This window comes from Alligator mississippiensis, chromosome 11 (assembly GCF_030867095.1).
Source record: "Alligator mississippiensis isolate rAllMis1 chromosome 11, rAllMis1, whole genome shotgun sequence".
NCBI lineage: Eukaryota > Metazoa > Chordata > Crocodylia > Alligatoridae > Alligator > Alligator mississippiensis.
The window spans coordinates 4,465,048-4,490,117 of NC_081834.1; the positions used below are offsets into that span (position 1 = coordinate 4,465,048).

A 25,070-nucleotide genomic window follows, 5' to 3' on the forward strand; every position below is an offset into this window, starting at 1 on the left:
AAATAACGTCTGGCTGAAACGGCAGAATGAGGCTTTTTTGTGCTCATGGATTATAAATAACCAGACCTTTTCTTTTTTTATTATTATTTCAAATTCTGTAATGAAAGTTTGCTCCCACGTGTGGGATCACAACTGCCAAGTTTCAGTAGAGGACACATTTTTATGCCGTTAGAAAGCCCCTGAAATGAGGAGTTTATGCTGGAAATAATGACGTGAGCTCAACTGGTGGCAGGATCAGGTGCCACAAAACCTTCTGACCGTCAGAGCCACTCGCTGTTGTCTCCGACAGTCCCAGACAGTAAAAGGAGATGTGATTTGGGTCCAGTTTGCCCAAGGGCACAAGTGCTTTGCAGCTTGCTACTGCAGACTTTCCGTACAAATTAGCCTTGGTTCAAACATGGCATGAGCAGTTTCCAAGAGAAACAACCTATTTGCAGTGCTGATCATCTGAGTGGCCTTGTACGTACGTGCCACCTTGTCAGTCGCCTCTACAAGCGCATGCTTAAAACACGCTGGCTCGGGTGTTTCCTGCCGCAAGTCAGTCGGCCCCAACAGATGGACTCCAGGGATGCCTTTGGCCCGAGAAGAAAGCCCAAGAAGGAACCCTGTGCAGAATGGCAATCCCAGGGAAAGGGTTGCCACGCTCCACAAAAATGATAACTGGTTCACTTTGGTTGGAGTGAAACGCAATGCAAGTCTTATTGCTCAGGAGAGGCGGTTTTCGACTACGTGCTGACACGAGGTGCTCAAGGTGGTCATTGTTATGAAGTCTGCAGTTTGCACCAACAGCAGTGGCTGATTGTGCGACAGCGAGTGTCAGAGAAGACTGGCCTCCGACCAGTTCCACACGTACTGCATTTCCCACGAGCTGCGCTCTGTTCAACAACACCCCTCGCTGCTCTCGTTCTCAGCACACTTCTGTGACGTTTTCCTTGTGAAATCCTAAACCCCGTGCAAATCACCGGAGTGTGTTTCCATTACAAACTGGAAACTCCCTTGTCTTCCAACGCTGAAGGGGTGTTTCAGAGAACTCAAACTCAGCAGCCGTTTGAGTTTCACTCGTGTTTCCAAGACACCAGGCTTCTCCCTTGAATGTTGATCACATGGTCCGAATTTCTGCCAGGGTTTTGGGGCTATCTGGACAAGCCCAGACTGTTGGAGCTCAGTTTTACTGGTGCATTTAACATCTCTCTGTTCCTCTCTAGGTCCTATGGAACAAGTCATGCCCTCCCAGGCTGGCACAGGCCACCCTCTGCACGCTGCAATGCCAGGAGAAGCCGTTCCACTTGGTTTCTTCAAGTCCCTTTTCTGGACCCAGATGGAAAACTGAGAACATTTTAATCTGGCCTTTGTGCTCGATTCTGGCAGCCCGCAGCCTGGGCTTAACGTGCTGCTATATTAATTTCTATCACTTAGTGGAAACCAACTGTGTTATTCATATTTGGTTTCATTGCGGCACATATATTACTGTGGCAACTTTACAGATGAAAAGTGCCCGTGCTCCAAGTCGAGACTCAGCCGGTGCCCCCCAGCTCTTGGCACCAGACTCGAGCTGCCCATGGACCCAGCTGCCGCTCCTGTGAAAGCAGGGGAATTCATGCCTGTGCACCAGTCCGTGACATCATCCTGGCATCCCAGCGCTCCTGCTGTGGCCACCCTACCCATCCAACACCTCCCTGGGCCACAAGCCAGCTCTTCGAGGGAGCGGCTGGAAGAGACACGGCAGGTACTCCCTGCAACCAAATGGCCACAGACCCGCTGGTACCTTGGGCACCAGTTGGATCAGAACATGGACCTGCCAGCTCCTCCTCTTCTCCATCTTCCCAAGCCCTTGCCCTGGACCATACCTTTCCTTTCCTCCACTCAGCATTTAAGGAGGAATGTGTAAAATTCTCGGTTGAGTTTGCTATCTGCTGTTTCCAGTACCGTTTCCTTTCTGTCTCCACCATGTCTACAAGTGCTCACTGCCAACTTTGGGAAACCCATGCCAGGCACTTGCACCTCGCTTAAAGGGTTAGCGCCAAGATTCAAGCCTGTGGAAAAACATGTTTCCTGAAATGTACAGCCACTTCCATTATTTGGGCATAAAAAAATTCACTAGCCTATTTCAAACCAAACCCCGGCAGGGCTGGCATCACGCCGAGACTACATGAAGGTTACAAGTCTGAGTGTCCTTAGAGACGAGCTACGTAGAAAGCTCCACGCTTAGATGTTGTCTTCTGAAGTACAGGGGGGTGGCCCAAGGTTGTGGTTTTGGGCTTGGCTCCCACTGTATTTTCAACCAAGTTTCAGGTTTGAGTTTTGGAAGTTCAGACCATCCAAGGGGCCCACAAGATCTGAACGGGAAGGAACAAGTCACGCGACCACCCCTGTTCTCCGTCCCAACGACCCACGATGCACATGTTCATAGTCCTCAGCCTTGCCTCTCCCAGCCAGACTGCACTGCTCAAACAGATTTTTTTCTTGGCTTGTGGGTTATTAGGAAACCACCAAGCACATTTCATGTGTGCCCAATGGCAGATGTTAACCCAGCACTCTGGGAGACGAAAGGATAACATTGCAATTCGCTGCTACCGCCGAACTCCCACTAGCTCCAGCAGGTCCCCAGCTGACTGAAGGGGGAAAAATCTGGCTAATAAACAGATGACATTTTTTTGGTTTTCCATTTTAACACCTCTGCTCCTTCTACATTTGCACCTCTCTGTCATCCAGTAAAGTCTCTACATTTATGGAACAGACGGTTGTGCTTACCCAGAGCTATCGGATAATGCCTGGAGCGTGCACACCGTCCTGGGACTCTTATTACAAGTAAGACTTTTATCTTGCACGAGTCTATGAAAAATCTTATTAGGAAGAATGTAAAATGTGTGGCTTAGCCGCTTATAAAGCCATACTGAGCTGTAAAAATATCGACAGAGCAAACCAAGTTGTGAAAAATGACTGTGGGCTTGTCTCTATTTCAGCCTAAGTGCTGCAACATGCGCTACATCTCTGGTTTTCCCACTGGTTCATATTTGCCAGTTGGTCATTTTTAAATGTTATAGGTCAGAGGAGGACCAGTTTACAGCAGCTCTGTAGCCTGGTAGGTTTTTCTGATGACTTTCCTGTTGTAATCCAGAAACTCAACTTGTACTCAGAACGGTGGCGGACTTACCGTCCTGGACTGGGAAAATCTATTTTGACTGGTGGAGCCCATCCCCTAATCAGGTAAGGGCTGGGCAGAGCTGACCTGACCCTGCCCAGAGGTGGGCGGGGGAGAAGGAGCTTCCCGGACCTGATCGAAGCCTGCATTTTGCAGGTCCGGCAAAACTTTGGGGGCGCAGCCTCCAACGCGAAAAAAAGGAGCCGCGTGCCCAGCACACAGCAGACGTGTTGGGGGACAATGAAGGAAGAAGGGGCTAAGAAGAGAGCTGCCCGGCAAGTGAAGAGCCCCAAAGACCCTCCCTTGCCGGGACCGACGCCTCTGTCCCATCGGTGCATGAAGCGGCGCACGGGGCTCAGACCTTGGGGCTGCTTGCGGCAGTCTGGCCCCTCATCCCTTGGCAGGTGGCGAGGGAGTGGTGCAGAGATTGGTGCGTGGAACGCAGACCCCGGGAGCCGCTCGAGGCAGCTCGGGTCCGCAACTCCGGCCAGCGGCCAGGACCACGGTGCAGAGTTCGCTGCACAGAGGGTCCAAGAGCAGACCAGGACTCTGGGAGCTGCTTCAAGGTGGCTTGGGTCCACGCAGCCAGGCTGCCAACGCGGCAGCACCCCACAGCGGGTCCAGGAGCTGATCGAGCCCAGTGTCACACGAGGAGGGGGCCCAGGCCTCCAACCCCTGCCATAAAGAGTGAGCCAAATGGTGCACAGGGCTATGAGCAGGCCTCAGGACGGGAGAGAGCCCCGGGCAGCACCAGGAGAGGCGCCCAGCCCACAGAGCCGGGGGTCATGAGTGTTGGGAGCAAGGGTATCCCACTGGGGAGGAAACCCTCGGGAGGGAGCCAGCAGAGGCCCCTGTGAGGAAGGGGGTCCTGTCCCAGCCCACGAGGATTTGGAGGGGCCTGGATCATCGTCCCCTTTTCCCCTGGCAGAGCTGCAGCTGGGCTTCCCCCCATTGGATGGGGAGACCCTAGCATAGCGGCACCTTCAACACCCAGAAGGGTGAGCAGGCACCTTATAGTTTGTCATTTGAGGTTTTACTCTTATATGAGTACAAGTGTATTCTTATCTTTGATTTCCACTTTTCATGACAATGTTTGTTCCTGCACTGTAACTAGTTACTTGCATTTATTCCTCTTGACGTGCTGTATTTACCGGCGTTTACCTCTGCTCACCTGATCCAGATCCATTACTTACCTGTGTGGGTTGAAGCTCTATAGGAGGTATAAGTCAAGTGTATAATATAGTCCTGTACCATTCAATAAGTAATTATGTATATGCATATATACATACATACGTGTGCATGTGTGTGTGCGTACTTTTATTTTATTAATTAATAAGCCTGTACATAGTTAAGCAGTTGAGCCCTGGCCTGACTTCATAAGGAACCAAGGGGAAACGGTGTGGTTGACAGTTCCCTCCCCCAGCATCTCTGCCTGCTGACAATCCCCTTCAATTCGGAGAGGCGGGTACATACCTTGTGTACACCCAGGCTACCTAACCTAACTCTTAGTCTTTGCGAGCTGTGAGGATAACCCTCAGAGTGTAAAGCAATTATGAATGCACACGGTGCTGTTTGCCAGGACGGACGTACAGGCAACCCCCGCTTAACGCCGTTTCGCAGAGCGCTATTTCACTCATTTTAAATTGATACCCGATTTCATTTAGCGCTCAGTGAGTTTCATTATAACGCTTGCGGTTGCCTTCTTGGCTCATCACACACAATCGTGGTTGCCATCTTGGATCATCAAATACTTTTGGTTTTGCTTAATGCTCGTTTCACTTAACGCTCGGTTTTTCAGGAACCAATTAAGAGCGCTAAGCAGGGGTTGCCTATACGTACAAAAGGACAATTAAACCCCAAGGCAAAAGGGGCAAGTGCTTTACTGGGTGTCAGCTGACCTGTGTGACTGCTGTGTGCACCCTCTTATCTCATGATAAAAGCCAACTCCCCAACGCAGGAGTAGAGGTGGATGTCGTTTTCTTGGATTTTAGCAAGGCCTTCGATACAGTATCTCATCCCATTCTCATAAATAAATTAACAGGCTGTGACACAGATGGTTACACGGTCCGGTGGGTGGCAAAATGGCTAGGGGGTCACACCCAGAGAGTGGTCGTGGACAGGTCAGTATTGACCTGGAAGGATGTGGGCAGTGGGGTCCCGCAGGGTTCGGTCCTTGGACTTGTGCTCTTCAGTACCTTCATCAGTGACTTGGACGTGGGTGTGAAGTGTACTCTGTCCACATTTGCGGATGATACTAAATTGTGGGGTGAAGTGCACACACCAGAGGGTAGAGAGTGATTGCAGGCAGACCTGAACAGGTTAGAAGTGGGCAGTACACAATAGGATGCAGTACATCGAGGACAAGTGCAGAGTGCTGCACCTAGGGTGCAAAAATATCCAGTATGTCTACTGGCTGGGAAGTGACCCTCTCAGCAGCACAGAAGTGGAAAGGGGTCTCAAAGTCCTAGTGGACTCCAAGATGAACATGAGTCGTCAGCGTGACGAAGTCATCAGCAAAGCTAACCGCGCTTTATCGTGCATCAGCAGATGCATGATGAATAGATCCACGGAGGTGATGCTTCCTCTTATGTGGCATTGGTCAGGCCGCAGTTGGAGGACTGCGTCCAGTTTTGGGCGCCGCACTTCAGGAAGGATGTTGATAGACTCGAGAGGGTCCAGAGGAGACCACTCGCATGGTTAGGGGCTTACAGGACAAGCCCTATGAGGAGAGACGGAGGGACCTGGACCTCTTCAGCCTCTGCAAGAGAAAGCTGAGAGGTGATCTTGTGGCCGCCTACAAATTCATTAGGGGAACACAGACAAGGATCGGAGAGTCTCTGTTCGCCAGGGCGCCTCTTGGGGTAACAAGGAACAACGGTCACAAACTGACAGAGAGCAGATTTAGGCTAGATATCAGGAAACACTTCTTCACGGTAAGGGTGGCCAAAATTTGGACTGGGCTGCCAAGGGAGGTGGTGCTCTCCCCTGCCCTGGGGTCTTCAGGAGAAGGCTGGACAGGCATCTGGCTGGGGTCATCTCACCCCAGCGCTCTTTCCTGCCTAGGCAGGGGTCAGACTCGATGATCTGTTGAGGTCCCTTCTGACCCTAGTTTGGCTCCCACTTGCCACCAGACACCCACGGGAAGTTACCATAGAGCAGGTGACCTGCAGTAACACCCTGCCCCTTTTGCCCCAGGGCTGAATTGTCCTTATGTACGTACGTCCTGTGTGAAACCTCACGGGAAATGACGTGTCCGTGTCCAGAGCCTGCAACCAACAAGAAGGCCCCAGGTTTGCCTTCTGTCCCCTGCAGTCCCAAAGCAAAGCAGGATGTGAACTATTGGGAAATCCCTTCGCTTACTACGGTACTCAGGTGACAGGAGCCACTGGAGAGGGGACAGTCCTGTAACTGGTAAAGAGCCTCTGCTTAAAAGTCTTACTGGAGACCAGGAGACCTAGTTTCTCCTCTTTATTCTATCGGTGCCTCAGTTTCCTTGTCTGAAAAACAGCAATCACACTTATCCTCACAGGGAACCAGCCAGGATAATGTTTATAAAAGCACTCGGAGAACCTCAGCTGAACAATGCTAGGGAAGGGCAAAGTATCACGTTACTAGAGAACCAGACTCTGGTGCCCTTCGGTTGGGTTGGGCATCGCCCTCCGGTGCCATCTGAAATCAAGAACGCATCGACAGTCAACACCGAGATGACCAACGAGGGAGGATCTAGCATCTAAGCTACAGAGTCTGGGGACATCGCGCTCAGCAGCGATTTACAATTCCTCCCAAGCCACATCCCCAAGCGGGGTGTCGATGGGCAACCCGAGCTTTGTCTCTGGCTTTTCAGCTGAGCCTGCCAAAAAAGTCAGCATTAGTAGCAGAAGCAGTCGTCACAACAACGTGGACGAGAGCGTAGTAGAAACCGTGCACTTTCCTATTAGCCGGCTAACTTCTGTCGAGAGAAATGTGAAAGACGAGTGCAGCAGGTCAAAGCCATAGGTAAGCACGGGGCAGACAAGCAATCTGTCTAGCAAGGCTTTGAAAACAGTTGGGGAACAGGAACACTTTCTGGCTCCAAAACTATCTGTATTTACCCAGTGAGCTAAACCACCGTATCCTGTTTGTGAGGAGGAGCAGCAACAGGATTTCAGGACGTGCGCTGCCAGAGAGCAAAGACCTCGTCGCAGAACGGCAACCCCTACTTACATTCATGACGGACACCGGGATACTTCTCGCTGCTCTATTCGCCTGCCCTACAAAATAACCATCGCCGAGATATTAGCGCTAGGTGATCACAGCTTTCACAAACATTATTCCAAAAGGCACCACTTACCAGTCTGACTTCAAAGAGCTGTTTTCACTCCCTTCTTTAATTTGGCTTAGGGTATTTTAAACATGAGACTTGCATTTCGTTTTGCAAGTGATAACATATCAGATGTGTCCTTCAGTCAACATTATCTGCAGGGTTTCAAGATTAAAATATTGATTTAATCCCATCAGGTCTTAGCAGGAAGTGTGGTGCATTACCTATCAATGGTTTCTTGTCTTTTCATGTCTCAGCCGCCCGTACCCTACTATATGGATCATAACTAAAAACAATAAAAATCAACCAGCCTATGGCCCGACTTCTGTCAGCCTGATGTAGCGCATTTAAATACCGGACAATAAAAACAAGCTTATTATTTTATAAACAGGCATTTTTGGCTAGGTTTTAGAAGTTGTGGATTCACTTTGGACCATATATTAGTAGGGGAAATGCCACTGTTACTAGAGAGACCTGTCACAGGTTGGGAGGTGAGATTTGCAAGTTGTTAAAAGACAGGACAAAGGGTTGGGTTTTTTTTAACAAATGTGGAAATCACACATGAAAGCTGGCTGGCGCGTTCAGTAGAAAACACCTGAGCAAATGTCTGTATCACTAAGTGCAATGCTTTCGGCACATTAGGGTCCTGTTCTGCGCAGGTAATGACTGCACCTGCCAAAGTGAGTAAAAACCTGTTTCACACCCCAGCTACTCATCTGTGCAAGCCAGGCAGCCGGACCACTGAGTATGCAGCTTGTCTGCGTGAAGAAGCACGCTCTCAGCACATACCCACACATCCAAGAGCATGTGCAAATGCAGAAGCTGGGAGGAAGCTGGTTGAAATGTAGCCTCAAGCATTGTTTTTGTCATGATGCGCATGTGACAGCAGCCAAAACAGTCGGTCTTGCAAGGAACTGCAGCTGGGACACGAGACACTTCATGCATCCTATTTAGTACATTTTTTCCCCTATTTGTAGATGGATTAATTCCACTAGGTCGCTACAGAGTACATTAGGCAGCTCCACAGGTGGCGTTTCCATTATCATCCATAAAACTGAATGCAAATACAAACAATTCGTAAAACCAGGAGGGCCATTTAGCGTGGCAGGTATAACATAGGCTCGCAGGACTGCCCTCCGTTTCTTGCGGAAAGTTCCTCCGGTAGTCATAGTTGAGCAAGTCTCACTTAAAACTTTATTTCTGGTCTGAATTTGTCCGCTTCAACTTCCAGCCATTGGGTTTTGGTATGCCTCTGTCCCCCGACATTAATGGAGGGCCCTCCATTATCGACTTGGTCTCTTGCGTAGGGACTTGTGTTGCATTTATCAACCAAACTGGTGTTCCCACGAAGAAAAGGTACCGTTAGGTTGCCAAGGTCTCCTTTGGAAAAATGGAAGTGTTGCTTGTCATTAATCTTAGTGCTGTCCCCTGGAGACAAAACTATAGCTCATAAACCTTGTTTAACCCCAAGTTCCAGTATTTCTTTATCAAGTTCTGTATCCTCTGGTCCATTATTTTGCCTACAAACATCGTTCTGAAAGACCTATAATTGCCCAAGTGAAAACAGGCACGACTTGTTCTGTTGTATTTTTGTAGAGGTTTTCGAGAAGTCTTTGATTTGCGTTCTCAAAGGCTCGGGTTGTCGTGCTTCGGTGCCTGATCTTGCTTGGCTTGATCTCCCAGGTGGACGGCTGGAGAGTCCGAGCGGCCAGGACAAGCCCTGCCGGGACCAGCTGATTTCCTTTGAATCAGTCATTTCCTATCTAACTTAGTAGTGCCATCAAACCAGCATTTTCTGAGAAAAGGCTATTCCATCGGGAAATTCTCAGGCAACTCATCATCTTGTCTAGTCACTTTGGGAAGCACATCCAGAATGAAGGAAAACCTGCTTGAAGACAGATTCCCTGCACTTGTCTTCTAGCTACATCAAATGCACAGGCTGGGAAAACCATCAGTGCCACTTCTTTGCAGCATTGCTGGTCACATCACCACCAGTCTGGGACTCGACAGTGCAGGAGCCAACGCACGGCTGGGTTCCCCTTTCTCCGGAAGTAGCTAACGGGGGACCAAGTCCTAACATGTGAAAGCTAAAGGATTTGGGAACAAGCCAAAGGATCTCCCTTGAAGCCTGTTGTTAACCACCTGCACGACATAAAGCACGCTGAGATCTGGCCCACAATTTGCTGTGATATGGGGAACTGGATTAAACCCTCCTACCCCCATCCCTCCCCTTTGCAGCCTCAGCCTAGGCATCGCATCAGGTCTACGGCTAAAGCATACCTGTGCCTCACGCTCCGGAGCTACAGAAGAGCCCCTTGTGCACTGAGAGCCTTTGGGACTGCTCTAAATTGCACCACAGACTACCCAGCTCCAAGCTGCCCTAGGCCTAAAGGGCACAGACATTAATCTTTGAGTTCCCACTACCCACATCTTCTTCCAGGCCTGAGCAGAGCTGATGATCCAGCCACATCCGTACTGCCTAGCAAGTCGATACCATGACTGATGACAACCCCCTTCCCCTTGGAGGGGGCGATCCCAAGGACAGGACAAGGAACGGGACCTTAATCATTCGCATGTCACGGGGCTGTGTTATGGTTTGCTCTCATCAGCCTGAGAAAACACCGAGCTGCTTCAATTCAAGTAAGAAAGGGGGATGCAACATTCCCAGGATAGCAACCCCTGGGCCTTTCCTCTAGCTAGGATGAGCATTTTAAAAACTGAATAAAAAGGATATCAAGGTATGCATGTACTCGGGAATGACCCTAGACTGCTCCTGGGATGGGGCTGAGCACGTTGCTTGTTCAGGAGTTACCTCTACGTCAGGATGCATCCGACAGCGGACCCTCCCTCCCTCGTTAAGCCTTGCCCAGGACTGGACCCCCCTTCCTTCATCTTCCTGTTAGTGGCCTTTAAAAAAAAATAAGACAAAGCAAAGCCAACCTCTTCTCTGGATTTGTATCTCCAGAGAAACTCTCATGTCCACCAACAAATGAAGTTCTTGTCCCGAGGGCTGAACTTTGGACACACATAAGGAAGTTATTTCCCAGCAGTTATATTTCTTTGGTTGGTTGTTCCTTACTTAGAAGGAAACTCAGAGCCAGCCCTGGGATCCTCACTCCTGCACAACCACTCGCATCCAGGCCAGCAGAGTCCACCCAGTTAAGGTCTGGAGGACTCCATGCTAAACTGTCTGCATTAACAGCCCCCAGCAGGTAGCACAAGCTGGAGACAGGCCCAAGTATGGATGCTTGCCTGGGTGATGTGGTGACTATCCTGGGAAGGCAGCTAGACCCCTCTCCAGATGCTCCGATTAGGATCTGAATCCAGACTTTCCCCACACTGCCAAAGGCTGCGGTTACAAGAAAAGTCTCGCGCAGCATGTGGCTACAGCTGGTAAACTCTTTTCTCTCCAGGCCGTTTCCAGGACGCTAGCAATCCTGACATTGTTCCCCTAAGGGTATTGGTGTCTGGGGTCGTGGGGTCCTGCCAGTGGCAGGGGGTCAGACTGGATGATCTATTCAGGTCCCTTCTGACCCCAAACTACTATGAAACCATGAGCTTCCAAACCATCTTCATAAAGGTCGCTTCTTCCAACAGTCACCAAGAACGGCTCCTCATCCCACAATACAGAAGTGACCTGAACATTTTGAGCAACAGGGTTTTCCCCTATTGATTGTCTGCAACTGCTATACCCATTAAAACCACGGCTGCCAAGATGCAACTGTTGTACTTTTGAAGCCACAGAAGAAAAGCCGATTTACCTGAGCGAAAGCTAATACTCGGTTAGCTCCTGTGAATTTGCCCAACCAATTTTAAAATCCATAACACCTGCTGTACATTTTTGGAACCACTCAAAGTGATCAGATTGGGTCCTTACAGTAAGCGAGGGTGGTAAAGGGCGCCTGCCCTATTGTGCTGCTGCTCGCTTGATCACTTCCCTCCTCTCTTCCGTAAGACAAAGACTTTAGCCTTTAATACAAGAGATCGTGGTGCCTTTACCTTCTGCATTACTGATGCAGAGCTCAGTACACGTCTTCTGCATTCATACCGCGCTGGACATGGAAGGAAGCTTTGCATGTGGGAGCACTTCAGTGGAGCGCTTGCACATCTTTGCAAAAACCCTTCTGTCCATTCATTGAGGGACAATCAAATCCCAGCAAGGCTGTTGAACCTCGCAAAGGTTTTGAGCTTGAGCACATGCAATACTAAGTGTGGGTGGTGCTCACTCGAGGAGGATCAGCCATCCTCTTTCTTAGTAATTCTCTCAAGGAACCGGCAACCTGACACAACAGCCTCTATTTTGAAAGTGCTTCTTGGTGACCAACATCAGATGCTGCCTCAGCCTGACAAAGGGTATTTATACCCAAAAGCTAGCAAAGAAATTTTTTTCCAACTATTTGAGTTGGTCTAATAAAAGATATCAAATTTACCCAAAGAACCTTGCCTGTCTTGCTTGCTGAGATTTTAGTGGAAAGCCATACGTTTCCATCGCAACACAACAAACTGGGGACCAGTCTGTCATCTCAGCACACAAGCCCTGCTCATCGTCATCAAAAGCACAAGTCATCAAAGGGAGAGGAGACCTCTACGGCCAGAAATGCAAAAAAAAAGTCGCCTACTTCAGGTGAATACCGATTCAGGTGTACAAGCACCTTTCAGTGAAGCAAGGGATGCACTGCCAAGAAGGCTAGATTTCTTTTATGAACCTAAAACTTTTAGGTTCAAAACCACAGGGCTAGTGAAACAATTTTTTTCTTATAAGTTTGCTTAGTTTGTTGTGTTTTATACATCACAGATGATATAGCAAACTAGAACTTTTTTTAAAATGTCCATTTGCTTAGATCTTGAACTGAAGAATATTAGCCTTCAGCCCCTAGCATATTCTTAACATTGCTACTTTATTTTTTAACTGGAGAAAAATATAGATTAGGTTATATGGGGTGATGCAACACACTGTCTGCGCCACCCCACCCTTTTCAAAATCCTAGATCCACCCATGGCTACATGGACTGCAACAGGTTGGACCAGTGTCCCTCAACAGAGCATTCAGCTTGGTGTCTCCTGAAGCTGCGAGGGCAGGTGCTGCGGTGTTTAAAGCTGGACAAGGCGGCTAGGGACAAAAATTACATATAAACTGGTATAAGTGACAGGAAACTGGTTCAAATCTGTAACACAACAGAAGTTCAGTGCACATAACCCGCTTTCAAAATGGCTGAAACTGGTTTAAGATAAACCTGGATGGATGTAGTATCAGACTTCACTGGTTTAGGTTAAATCGGTTTATTGAATTTCTGTCCCAGATCTCCTCCAGATTCACAGTCCCCCAGCATCCCAGGATGCTTTGCAGCTCCCCAGCAAACCCACCTTCACAGGGTGCATAGGCTAGCCTTGGCCCAAGCTGCCTGCTCCAGCCCAGCAGGGAGCCCTGCTCTAGCGCCCCCCGGCTTCTGACCTGGGCCACTGCAGGCATGTGGCTGCATTTCCAGCATCAAGAGTAAATGTCTGTTCATTTGCTTATTGGTTCAATCTGTGCATTTTACACCAACCTGTAAAGACTGAACTGATTCAGCCTCGGGCTTCTCGACTGTCTGTACTTAGCTCGATAGTCAGCAGTGGTAAGCACCAATTCCCATGTCACTTCAATCAGTAGAAACCAACATCACTTCTTACCTTTAATACAGTATAAGCACAGATGAATCCGATATAAACCGTGCTAGTCAGGGTGAGTTAGCGTTTCATAGCCTAGCCCCCACTGTATAACTGACCGACAGAGAAAGTAAAGCCAAGAGCAACGTGCGTGAATCAAAATGGTGTGTGCCGTATTGCATCTGCAACCCCCCTGACATGTGCATACCACAACCCACACGCACACGCCTGCCCCGTGCCAAGACAGAAGGGTGCGATTCTGGTGGAAATCAAGAGTAATTCCATTGCAATCTCCTGCAAGTGAAACCTGCACAAGATAGGACTGAGGGGGAAAAAATGCTATACACGACCAGTGGAGCATCTCAGTTTTGAAAAGTCAAATGCAGATAAGAGCACGATCCAGCACTTTGCAGGAGGCACAGTGCAGAAGGCAGGGTAGAAATGCACCATATAGACTAAGTGAATCAGAGATGCTTTGGTTCGCTTAGTCTACATGATGCATGTCTACCTTGCCTTCTGCTTGATTTCAGGCTAACCCAGCTAACTTCCTCAATCCAGCTCTTTATGACTGCTGAATAATCATCTTCTTAAGCCAACGTGAGCAACTGGTGTGATCCTTCCTGCCCTGCTCAGATAAACACCTGCGCCTTCTCTTGGTAGCCCACAGACCGAGGGGGGAGAGCCGTCTGCTATCTACCCACACAGTGATGCAGAGGTGCAGGCCATGTTCACCTAGATCCCCCACCGTGCACTTCTCATGTAGCATCAGGCTCTCTCTGAAGAGGAGGCTCCTTGGGTTAAGCTCTTAATACCCAATTAATTATTTTTCACGTTGCCCTTAATACTTTTGCCTCATGTTTTCATAAGTGCAGTAGCATCAGATTTTCCAGCCCAAGAACTCTCTGCTGTGTAACAAACATTGGAGTTCAATGGCACGCTCAGTAAGTGCAAAGGGTCACAGGAGATTAAAGATGACATCATTTGCTTTGCCATTAATCCTGTGTTGAATATTATCCAGGAGAGAGTAATTTTTAATGGGGCCCTGGCTTGTCTTGTTTAAACTTGCACATACCTGAGCTGCTTTTAGGCCTGAACCCACAGAAAAGAAAATAATGCAACTTGGCTTTGGTGCAAGCGAGACGTGCTAAGAGCACAAAATCCACCTCCTTTTATCTCTGCATTTACTCAGTGGCGCAGAGTCAATAGCAGAAAATGGAGATTGTTACATTACGGCGCACCTAATAATACTACAGCATTCCTAGTGCCAATTAACTCCAACCCATTTCAACACTGCAAATCATTCATAAACCACTTCAGATAATATAACTGATGGAGGCAGTAAAAGAGGAAAAAATAAGCACAATGTGAGAGTTGAGTATTCATACCCGCACCGCATGCATGGCACCTTTGTTCCAGAGATCTCCAGGTACTTCGCCAACAAACAAGCCATAGCGCTTGTGCAAGGTTATTCATTATTATGCCCCATGTTTTCAAGTGTGGGTCCCCCAGAACGACCCTCAAGTCCTCAAGTTGTTCACTTGTGCAATCCATGCGGCTAATACTTTTAGTCCTTAACAACTTTCCTTCAAACTCACATTTGCTGCAACTTCTATAGCAACTTCATGGGTCAGCTGCTGCTGTGCCAAGTCCATTAGGCACCAGATTTCCATCTGAGCCCAGCAATGCACTGGGCTACGATGGTTAAGACATGCCTGCTCCTGGAGCCACAGGTTCATACAACCAGTAAACCCGTTTATGGCTGAATGGACAGCGGGCAGCCTTTGGCACAAGTCTAGAGAAAGGCTCAGACTCGTGCCCCTGAAGCCATAATGCGATGCTTAACCCCACTTCCATCATATCCCAGCATATTTAGGCACCCAATACATGCGTTTAAGAGCCTATCTTTCAGGTGCGTGGCAAGGATTTCTTAGGGTGATCTCTTTGATTGGACCAACTATGTAGTGGGATCGAGTTAGACAAGCTTTTGAATGTAAGACATCCTTCCTCAGGTCACACTTTTAATCTTTAGGGTCTCACTTTTCAAACTTTTGATTCATTGCTGCTTTACAAGGGGCAGAGAGATGAAACCATTGGCCTAAGTTTGCACAGGAACTCAGTGGAAGAAGAAAAAATGGAAGTAGAAGCCCGGATCCTTTTCTAATCACATACAATTCAATTAACCTGGAGCGCTGGAGGGCTGACTTATGCCAAGAGCACAACTACTTGTCTGAGTCACGACTACCCACGGGAGGACGGGGACTGAAACCAGACCCCTAGAAAAGGCTGTAATTTATATAGAGCTGCAGTTTGGAAACTAGTCAGGATTTTTCAACTGTACCCGGAGAGATTTTATCTGCTGGTGTTGTGGACTGGTTTGTGTTCTGCTTCTAGCCTCCTTCTCAGGAAGAGATCTGGTTGGAGGTATACAACACAGAAAGTGTCCAAATATTAATAGAAGAACATCTGTTTAGTAAGACATTTTTTTACCACCTTCTAGAAGACCCTGTTAGCAATAGCAGAGCATTTCCCATGCGCGGGTCAAGTGCGTGCTGACTTTTCCAGTGTTGGAATGGAGAGTTTTGATTCCAGAGCCAGATGCATGACAAAAGTTGAGGCTTGTACTAACAAAAATAGAGGAGAAACTAGAGGGAAAAATAAATGAAACAGTGCAGTATTTGATTTTGATGAAGGTATCTCCGAATGCATATCTCTGTGGAGGTTTGCAACATGTGAGCCCTGAGAGCACGACTTCCTGCACTGCGAGGGCAGGTCTGGTAGCTCCTGGGGGTCTCCACCAGGCAGACTCTCTGCTGCGCTCGTCCCATACGAACGCCAAACACCGGTCCCTGCCCCACAGAGCCCACAAACCAGAAGACAGGAGCCAAAATCTGAAGGAGGAAAATATTTGGTGGGGGAGGAGTAGGAAAGGAAATAAAAATAGGGTTCCCTAGGACAGAGTCACTGTGTGCATGGGTCCTGGCTAATCAACTGTGATCAAATACTGGGCCCAATATTCCTAAAAGCACCAGAATTGAAGGCAGAAAGGTAATTCATGGCTGAGAGCACTAGGGCAAGTAGGAAAGCATTTGCAGGATGAAGCCTGAACCCAAGTGGGACCCAATCCAAAGCCCAAAGTCACCGTAATGATTCAAGAGTCACTGCACCGGGCCCTTACTGAGGTCTGACCTCTCACTCAGCACTTAGTGCTTAGCATGCTAAAAACGATCAGTCACTAATTAACCCTCACTAACCCCTGGGAGGAAGGCCGTTATGCATTTTCTCCTTTGCATAAAAGGGGGGGGAAGCAAAAGCAGAGGAAAAATGGACTTGTCCAACATTATACAAGCAATTGGCAATAGCAAGGGTAGAACTTGGGACCTCCTGACATGTGGGGCTGTATCCACCCCTTCAGGGGCTCACATAGCAGCTGCTTCTTCACTTGTGTAATCCAGGCAGCTAATTTGTTAAGGACTAAAAAATCTTTCCTTCCAACCCACGTTTGCTGCAACATCTTCAGCAATGTCACGGGTCAGTGGCTGGCGTGCCAAGGTCCGTGCGGAGCGAGCTGGCCAAGCGTCTCGTTTCCTGGAGCTGCTCCACCGGCTGGTACCCACCTGCCCTGATGTCCCACACTCGGACTGGAAACTCTCTGGAGCAGGGATTAGCCTTTTGTTCTGCTTGTCCCACCCCTAAGCACGCAGGTCCTGATCAACAAATACAGGTAGGGGTGGTAGAATCCATCCCCCTGGTAAACTGTCCGGGGCAGATTAGGATTTTCTTGGACATATTTCCTATTTGTGACTATTCACCTGCAAATGACTTTTGTTCAGTCAATTGGGCATGAACAGTGTGTCGCGAGTATGGTAAGCTATACCAGCTAGCCTTGCTGGGAAAACAGGGCACGTGCTATTGCCTGTGCCCGTTAGCTGTATAAAGGTTGATAAAATCAGCTTGCTGGTCTGAACGCCGACATGGAGGAAGTCAAAATTTGCTTTTCCTGAACACACTTAAAGTTTGCAGAAAGAGCTAACTTCCTGCCAGAAAGGTTCATTGACTCTAAATTTTTTGAAGCTGAAGAATATATACATTCAAGGATGCAGGCTCAGCTCAAGTGGGTTCAAATTATTATTCTAGTGAGTAGATGTGTAGGGGGTCGGGGCAGTGTTTTAAAAAGGTGCTTGCCCAAGGAATGAGGGGATAAGCACTGGAATTGGGCTTTTAGATATGCCTTTCTCGGCATGAACACACTGATCTCTCTGATGATTGCAGCCAGGGGCACATCCAGGGGGAGGAAAGGGGAGAGTGGTATAGCTGCACCCCGTTGAATCCTGCTGTACCCAAACTTCAAAACCAACTGCCTGGGAGCGGCAATGGCATTTCTATTCAGGCAGCAACGAGGGCTCATTCATGGCTCGTTATAATCTACCTCCTTCTTGCTAATCTCCCTTTAATCCAGAGCTGTTAACAACCCTCTCTCTCCTTTTTAATCATCTTGATGTTCCACTATTCAAACCATCCTTTCTTCTCAATGTTGCTATCCCTTAGCCATTCCTGGAAATGCCTCTCTTCCATTTCCCAGCCCAGCAGACTGCTGTAGCTCTAGCTAAAAGCTTTAACTCCGGTGCGGAAATGACTGACAGTGAAGCAGTGGCTGCATCGTCAAAACACTCACGCCGACGAGTCTGTTTTGTGAATCTGAATAAGACACGTACATTTAATTATCAGGACCACAAGACTAACAGAGCAATGTCTTTTGACAATGATTTGCCTCGTTTGTTGTATTTTTAAACCGGTATGTATGATCTACCAAATTAATGCGCATTCCAATAAAGTTATATTTCTTTTTCCTTTGATCTTAAGCTGAATAATATGGCTCTAGGTCTCTAGCCTATTATTAAAGCCTTTAGTTTCTCTTTAATTGGAGAAAAAGGTATTGTGTTAGATATGATGATGCACCACATGATCTGCACCCCCCTTTATAAAATCCTAGATCCACCCATGATTGCAATATGTTAAATTATACAATAGAACCTGCATTTCCCATATCGAGATGGTTCACCATCTACTTTGTTCACAACAACTTGCTGAGTTAAGGACAAACTGTTCAGCTGTTTGCTGCAGCTCTGTATATCACCAGCAGCTAGTTTGCAAACTCGGCTAAGAATACTCCTTAAGTTCAGATCTTCGGTGGACGCTCAGTCCTCGTGGCAGGGAAATTTTATAGGATAGGCCTGGTAAACCCATGGCTGATAAGTAAGCACATCAGGCTCTGGAGAGGTTACAACATGGGACAAAAATCAAGAAGCATGCTTTAAATTTTCATGATCTCAAGTCATCAGGCTTGGTTATTTTAAAGATGAAAGGAATGATCTTCATTTCTAATTATACACAGAATGTGGAAGCCCACTGGGGGAAACTTGGGCCTCCAAAACCAACAGGCAGCTCTGTTTGCAGGAAAGAGAGAAGCCCCGGAGACCTCTAAAACTGTTTAAAAATTCTTTTTTATGGCGTGGATAAGGAGGCCTTCATGGATGCATAAGCCTCGCTTTCTGATGCGAACCTGAGGAGGACTTTGGAGGCAAATAATACATTTACAAGCAAAATATGACTTCAATTCAAACCAGCCATAGGACTTTTTATTCACCCGTTCACACCCGTTCTAGTGGGGCAATGACCACGAGAGAAAACTAGCATGTAATAAGTAATATTTGCTACACGCTGGGATCCCGTTACATGTTTGATTGAAGGGAGCTTGACTTGGGGTCTTGAACCAGATTTAAAATAACACTCTACATCACCATTTGCTATTCACACACTAAGACAAGGGTCCAGTGCTGTTTCCACTGTAGACAGTGACAAAACTACTAACGACTTCAGCGGGTCTCGGGTCCAAACGTGATGTAGAGCTGGAAGCGTAGACAGCTAGCGGAAATCAATGTAATGCCATTGAAGCCTGAATTGCAACGAGTTGGTTACATGCTTGAAGGGGACCAGATAGACTGGGATGACTGGATAGACACGCACGCCCCAAAGAAGAACAAAAACTTTTTTTTTTTTGGTCGAAATTTTTCAAGGCGTGGGGGGAGGTATCATGTCCCAGGTATCTCTGGTATTGGGCCAGATAAGATTCAATATAGGCTTATACTTATTTTTTTTTTTTAATTGCTAGTTGAAACATTGAAAAAGCATGAGTTCAGTTTATAAAAGCAATAAGGTCCCAGTTATTGATTAAATCATTAAATCTGATGTTATGGAAAAAAAGAACCCGTTGTTCAGGTAGGAAGATAAATTTAACCTCCAAACAATTCAATACATTTGTGCTGACACTCACGTAACTGGACAAGGAGACTTTTGCCAAATCCCTGCCCGTTATTGATGCCTGGTTTATTCCCAGTGCCATAGACCAGGAGTCAAGTTTCACCCTGAAGCCAATGTTTCCATCCTACATCCTTGGAAACACAAGTCTAAAGGATGAAGATCCATCCCCGAAGCAATGCAAATGATGGCCATGTAACAATCCATGGCCTAGTGACCTAGAAGCAACAATAAAACTGGGTTTCCATTTGGAACAAGCAAGGGGTTATTCTGCTAGAAAAATAAAATGAATACGTGTCAAGAAATTGCCAATGAAATCTTAACAAAGTCAAATTTGGATCATTTAGAAATGACTCCTGCTGCTACAAGAACAGTCTTGGTAATGTTCATCTTAAGAAGGGATCTACACATTGCTGTACCGGTTAAAAATGTAATAGAAAGAAAGTTTTTTCTTTGGCATAACAGCCCCATATCTGCATCCCATAGTAAGCTGATTAAAATACAGGCAGAATAACATTAAGTATTATAGTCACCCAAGGAAGCCTCAGCTGGAAGGGGTTTTTTTTTTAATGCTGCACACTCAACAAAGAGGAAGGTGGGCGCACTCCCCATCCTCTAGAGCGTGCAATGGATTAAATCTTCAGTGTAAACCAGGGCCAGGCCAGAAACACTTCACAACCTGAACTCCATTGGCTCGCATGAGCTTGCTGAGGCACACTTGGTTTAAAGCCACCATAAATTACAGCCACCCACTCAAGCATAGATGTCCTCGATAGAGAAGAGACCATCCACCCCATGCACCCACCATGTAAGTAGGCACCACCTGCATCCGACCGATCGGTCATCAACCCACGGATGAGAGATGGAGCCATGCATGCAACAGGTTGCCACCTTCCTCAAGTTGCCTCTGATCGCTGTGGCCACACCAGAACTCAGTTATCGTCACTCCGTACCACCTTTCCCCTCGCATCGAGGAACCAAAGGCTAAAAGCCATCTAGCACTGGAGCGTCCTATAGGGATATCGAGATCCTATAACATCTCATTCACGGCGAGCCCAGCCCAGCCTCTTTCAAGGGTTTGTGACCACAATGATCTATTTAATCCGGATGCACAGTTTGCTGGGGTTGGCTGTGATATTCCTGTGCTCTTCCATGGGATAAACAGGTCTTCTTATGCCAGCTGTTGGGCTCATTCAGTAGCTCTTGGACTTCTAGCCCTTCGGTGCTGACGGACATAAAAGATTAGCTCTCTGGAGCTGACTGCAGATTGCCACGGCTAGTTGGCTACTCTCCCCTTTGGGACTTTGACCTCAGGTCTGATGCCAACTGGAAATGCGTACAGATCTTTAAAGAAAAAACATTGGAGGTTCTCGTTTCCAAAAGGACGTGCAGGACCACCCTTCCCTGAAGCTTTATGGAGCTTGGCAGGGAGGTTATGGGAGGAGGGCAGAAAAAACCCCAAACAAACTAGCTACACAAATCACACCAGCGGTATGGCAGCAGCCAGTCACCACTGCCCCGGCTGCCTTGTTATACCCCTGGTCTGTAGGATCCCAGGGCAAAGACTTTACCCCGGGACAAATATGACAGCTATTTGCAGCCATATGGCCCAAGGCAGACACCCTACTCTTGCTCCTGCCTTTTTCTTATCAGAGATCTTCGGGGATTTATCAAACATTAAGATAAGTCTCAAGAAAACCCTCTAAATACTGGCTTGACAGCAAAGACAGTAAGGTGTAGAAAAAAATAAGAGCGATTCACAGCCACAAGCTGATGCCACTGTGACCTGAATAGTCTGAGGATGGCATTTGAATGGGAGAGCTTACTGAGCTCTGCTTATTGCTCCTGGTTTTGGTTGCATTTATTCACCCACGATGTCAGGTTTGGTTAACAGCAGTTTCAAATGCATCACCTCGCCTAAGGATCTCACAATGTAAAGACCGCAGATTTATCCAGGTGTTGTGCAGGCTGGTCCAGCTCTCCACGGCTTCCCTGGAAATCGGGCTTGCTCGCTGCACGAGAGGAGGCACGGTGCAGGCTCTGTCCTTAGGCAGGCGTCTCGTCCAGCGTCCCGGTCGTTATGCACACACGTGTCAAAACGCTACACTTCCGTCTGGGGAAAACCAGCCTTGATTTACAAACAGGGGGAAAGAGAGTGATCAAACTTTAATAAAACGCTACTTTAGGGTTGACAAGTCCAAAACAGACTACACAAACCCAAGTCACTTCAGCTAATTTATATGCAAATACGTGATGTGAAATAGCAGCAGCTACATCGAATTCAAAGACTTAGCAGCTGCTTAGAGGCGATGATGTAGGTTGGGACAAAGAACTGACCATCATTAGCTCATCTGAAAAAATAGTCTGAAGGCAAGTTTTACTTGATACACATAATAGGAACAAGATAAATTAACTGAGCTAAGCCTCGGGCTATTGCTTTATTAAAAGATGAGTTGAACAGAAGAGGTCTCGTACATGGATGACCTGCCTCAGACAGCAAAGTTATTTAAAGGCTATAAAGCTCTTCTGAATGCAATCTTTCCTGTGTTAATCAGAAACAGCTTAAAACAACAGCGCAAGCATGTCCTAGTGCTGCTTTAGCTGAGCAAGTGAGGCCAAATCAGTAGGCTTAAAAGTTATTTTTTCTTTCCTATCAGGTGGGATCTGCTTAATAATGGAAAAGTAATGCCAGAGATCCTAAAATTAAGCTCCCTTCAATTCAAGTGGCAGGAAGGTGGCATTTCTGACCTGTTGAGTTGTTTTCTGCATCTTCGGTTTAGCTCCCTTGGCTCTGATGCCTGACAGTCACATCTTGTTGTACTATCTTTCTGGAAGCTCATTTAATTCATTAGCGTTGTATTAAGAGCAATCACCTTGGCACCAGCACCAGGGCTACAGCTTTTATCAGACTACTACTGTGCTGCCTGCCACCCCCTCCCCTAAAGGCAGAGAAAAGGTCGTTCCTAATCTGGGAGTTAAAGAAATGCAGGAAGATGAAGTGTGCAAGAATCACCTGCCCTTGGAGACGACCGTCGCCGAGCTGAAACAAGGACGCTCATGATGACCCATGGGCACTTCGGTCACTACTTACCTTACGGAGAGCGTGAAGAGGCCGCGAGATGACCGCTCTGTCTTTCAGAGAGGCCTGTTTGTGTCCAAGGAGAAGCTGACTGGGGAGAGCTAGTCCTCGTGCTACATCCCCCGTCAATCCAGTTAAGCTTCCTGAGACCTGCTGGGCCAAATCGGTGGGCCGTGTCCAAGAGGAAGCCACAAGCCAGGAAGTGGAAGGAGGTCTCAGTGACTCTCCAGTGGTGCTACCCCTTTCGACTGGAGCTGCCCGCCAATATTTGGAGTTGTGTTGCTCCCCACCCACCCAAACGAGGAGGAAAAAGTGATGATGGAGACACGCATTTCCTTCGATGCGGTCCTGCTTGTTGGTAAAGCATGCCAGAGTCCTATATCCTTGGAGGAATCGGGAAATTGGGAGCCAAGAAGCTACAACCAGCTGCGCGTCTCCTTTCCAGCCAGCGCTCTGCCCATAAAACACCGCCAGCCCCACGCCTCTCTCGGGATTCCCGTGTCCTTGCCTTTCACGGACACGTGCCCGAACACCAGCCGCCCTGCGATCGCATCCGCTGCTCAGCAAAACCCTCGGCTTGCGTAGATCAGCTCCTACACAGCCTTGCCCGTGGCTGCGTTTTGGCCGTCTTACTCCCCAGGGGACCTTAATGGCATCTTACATTCAGCCGGAACGAAGGGTGTCATAAGACCCACGATCTTCAATGGGACTTCATGCAGAGCCAGAAATATCGTACTAAGCCGAGTTCGACCCAGGGGAGCACGCCGCACAGCTTCTCCAATGCAAGATTGGCTCCACTGAGGAAAAAGTAATTTTCCTTCTCTGTTCTCTCTCCCAAGGAATAAACAGGAGGCGACGTGGAGAAGCTGTTTGGGTGCAAGAACTCAGACATTACTATAGAAAATTCACCTCGTCTCCCCAGCCCTCCAGGAAGAGATCTGCGGTAACTAGAAATCAGGGACTTCAGAGCAGGATCCTTCAAAAGATTTCCAGCTCTACCTCCTTTGAAGAAGAGCTTGGAGTAAAGCTGCCTTCCTGGGGGGAAGTCAGACCGTCTGCTTACCCCAAGCCAGCACCAGAAGGTGCAGGAAAAATGAAAAAAAACCTAAACAAAATGAAGAAAAACACCCCCCCCTCCCGCCCCAGCCTTATTTGCAATTCCATGGGAGAGTTCAGGTGAGCTCTCATGATAGACTCATAAATCTAATTAACTATCATTATCCCAATTTTAAAGACACAGGAAAAGGAAGCGACTTGGCGAATGCGGCAGAATTAGAAATATGAGACTGCTTGGTTCCAGTTCAGGAAACCAAGATGCAGGTGGACAGCCTTCTAGTTCGTTCCTCCTGATCTCCTATCGTGAGCAAGCTTTCTAATTTTTACACAGCTGTTGTGTAAAGTTAGTATTAATTGCAGTTTCTGGCTGCTCAAGCTAGAAAGGGAGTTTAATGAGCCACAAACCCATTTATCACCAAAAAAAAATACTTTCTTCCCCAACGAAGATATAAAAACAGACCAAAACAATAAAGAGTCAAGGTCATCCATACACTCTGCTCGTACAATGTTAAACTGCCCCCATTACGTGTGTCGCAATATTGTGTATTTAACTCGGTAACAAGCAGTCAAACTTTGGCACAGCTTTTGGCCAAAAGCAATTGCTTATCAAACCCCGGATGCCGTGCCAAGGAGAAACGATAACTATTTCCTAGCACATTCAGCAGGAATTCTGCACTATGGCAGTGCTCCACATCCACCAAGATAAACACAGCGCCGATCGCATGGTTTTAACATAACCGGGGTCTGTCATTACATGCCAAAGAGAGGTATGACCACGTTAGTCTGAAGTTAGGCAGAAGGTAGGGCTCTCTGACGCCTTATAGACTAACTCATTCAGAGAGGCACGATGAGCTTTCGTAGGTGCTCCTTCGTCAGCTGCTATAAATGGATGTGCAGAGAGCGAGGGTATTAAATAGAAAGGAATAAAGTCATTTAAATATAAGGGATAGGGAAAGCAGGCAGAAAGTAGGGGACACCGCTGAGAGAGGGGAAGAGATCGAAGGGGATAAACCATGCAGTTAATCCATCGAAGGCAAAGAGGGTAATAAAATCGAGTCCAGGTACTAGGATAAGAGCCCAGAGTCTATTGAGACAACACTTCAAATAACCCAGTGTGTGGATCATTTCTTGATCAAACCATCAATGGACCAACAACACTGATTATAGCATCCGAGGCTCCTTTCCCAACTCCGTATACACCATACCTGCTTGCAGTGACCCTCCGCTGTCTACAGCAGACAGAGAGCAATCCCTGCGCGAAAGACGCCAATCTGAAAGACGTGAAAGCCTGGAGCTGCACACTTCGACCTCCCAGGATACTCCCTCGCCGACCTCCAAGGAGCTGTTCTTGCATTTTAAAGATAGACTCGAATGCAAAATTGTGGAATAAGAAATCACCTGCACCTGATAGTCATCTCTGGATCATTTTTGGTTTCCTTTTAGCTCCCAACACCTTTCACTACATCTTTTACTTAGGGGCTTGCACGCTACCTGTAGTCGAGAGCAATCCCGGGGGATCGTTGCACAGAACG

General features: G+C 47.7%; 2 long non-coding RNA genes across 3 annotated transcripts in view; one reads left to right on the forward strand and one right to left on the reverse strand.

Moving 5' to 3' along the window:
- Nucleotides 1–17,941, forward strand: part of LOC132243958 (uncharacterized) — a 55,307-nt gene extending 37,366 nt beyond the window's left edge. For both annotated transcript variants that reach the window (XR_009455520.1, XR_009455519.1), the window contains exon 3: nt 1,206–17,941. This is a non-coding gene — a long non-coding RNA (uncharacterized LOC132243958). The remainder of the gene's footprint in view (nt 1–1,205) is intronic.
- On the reverse strand, nt 17,774–23,599 carry LOC132243959 (uncharacterized). The gene is made up of 2 exons (XR_009455521.1): nt 22,495–23,599; nt 17,774–21,531 (listed from the first exon to the last, which is right to left on the reverse strand). It is a non-coding gene; the product is annotated as an uncharacterized LOC132243959 (long non-coding RNA).
- Between the last annotated feature and the right edge of the window lie 1,471 nt (nt 23,600–25,070).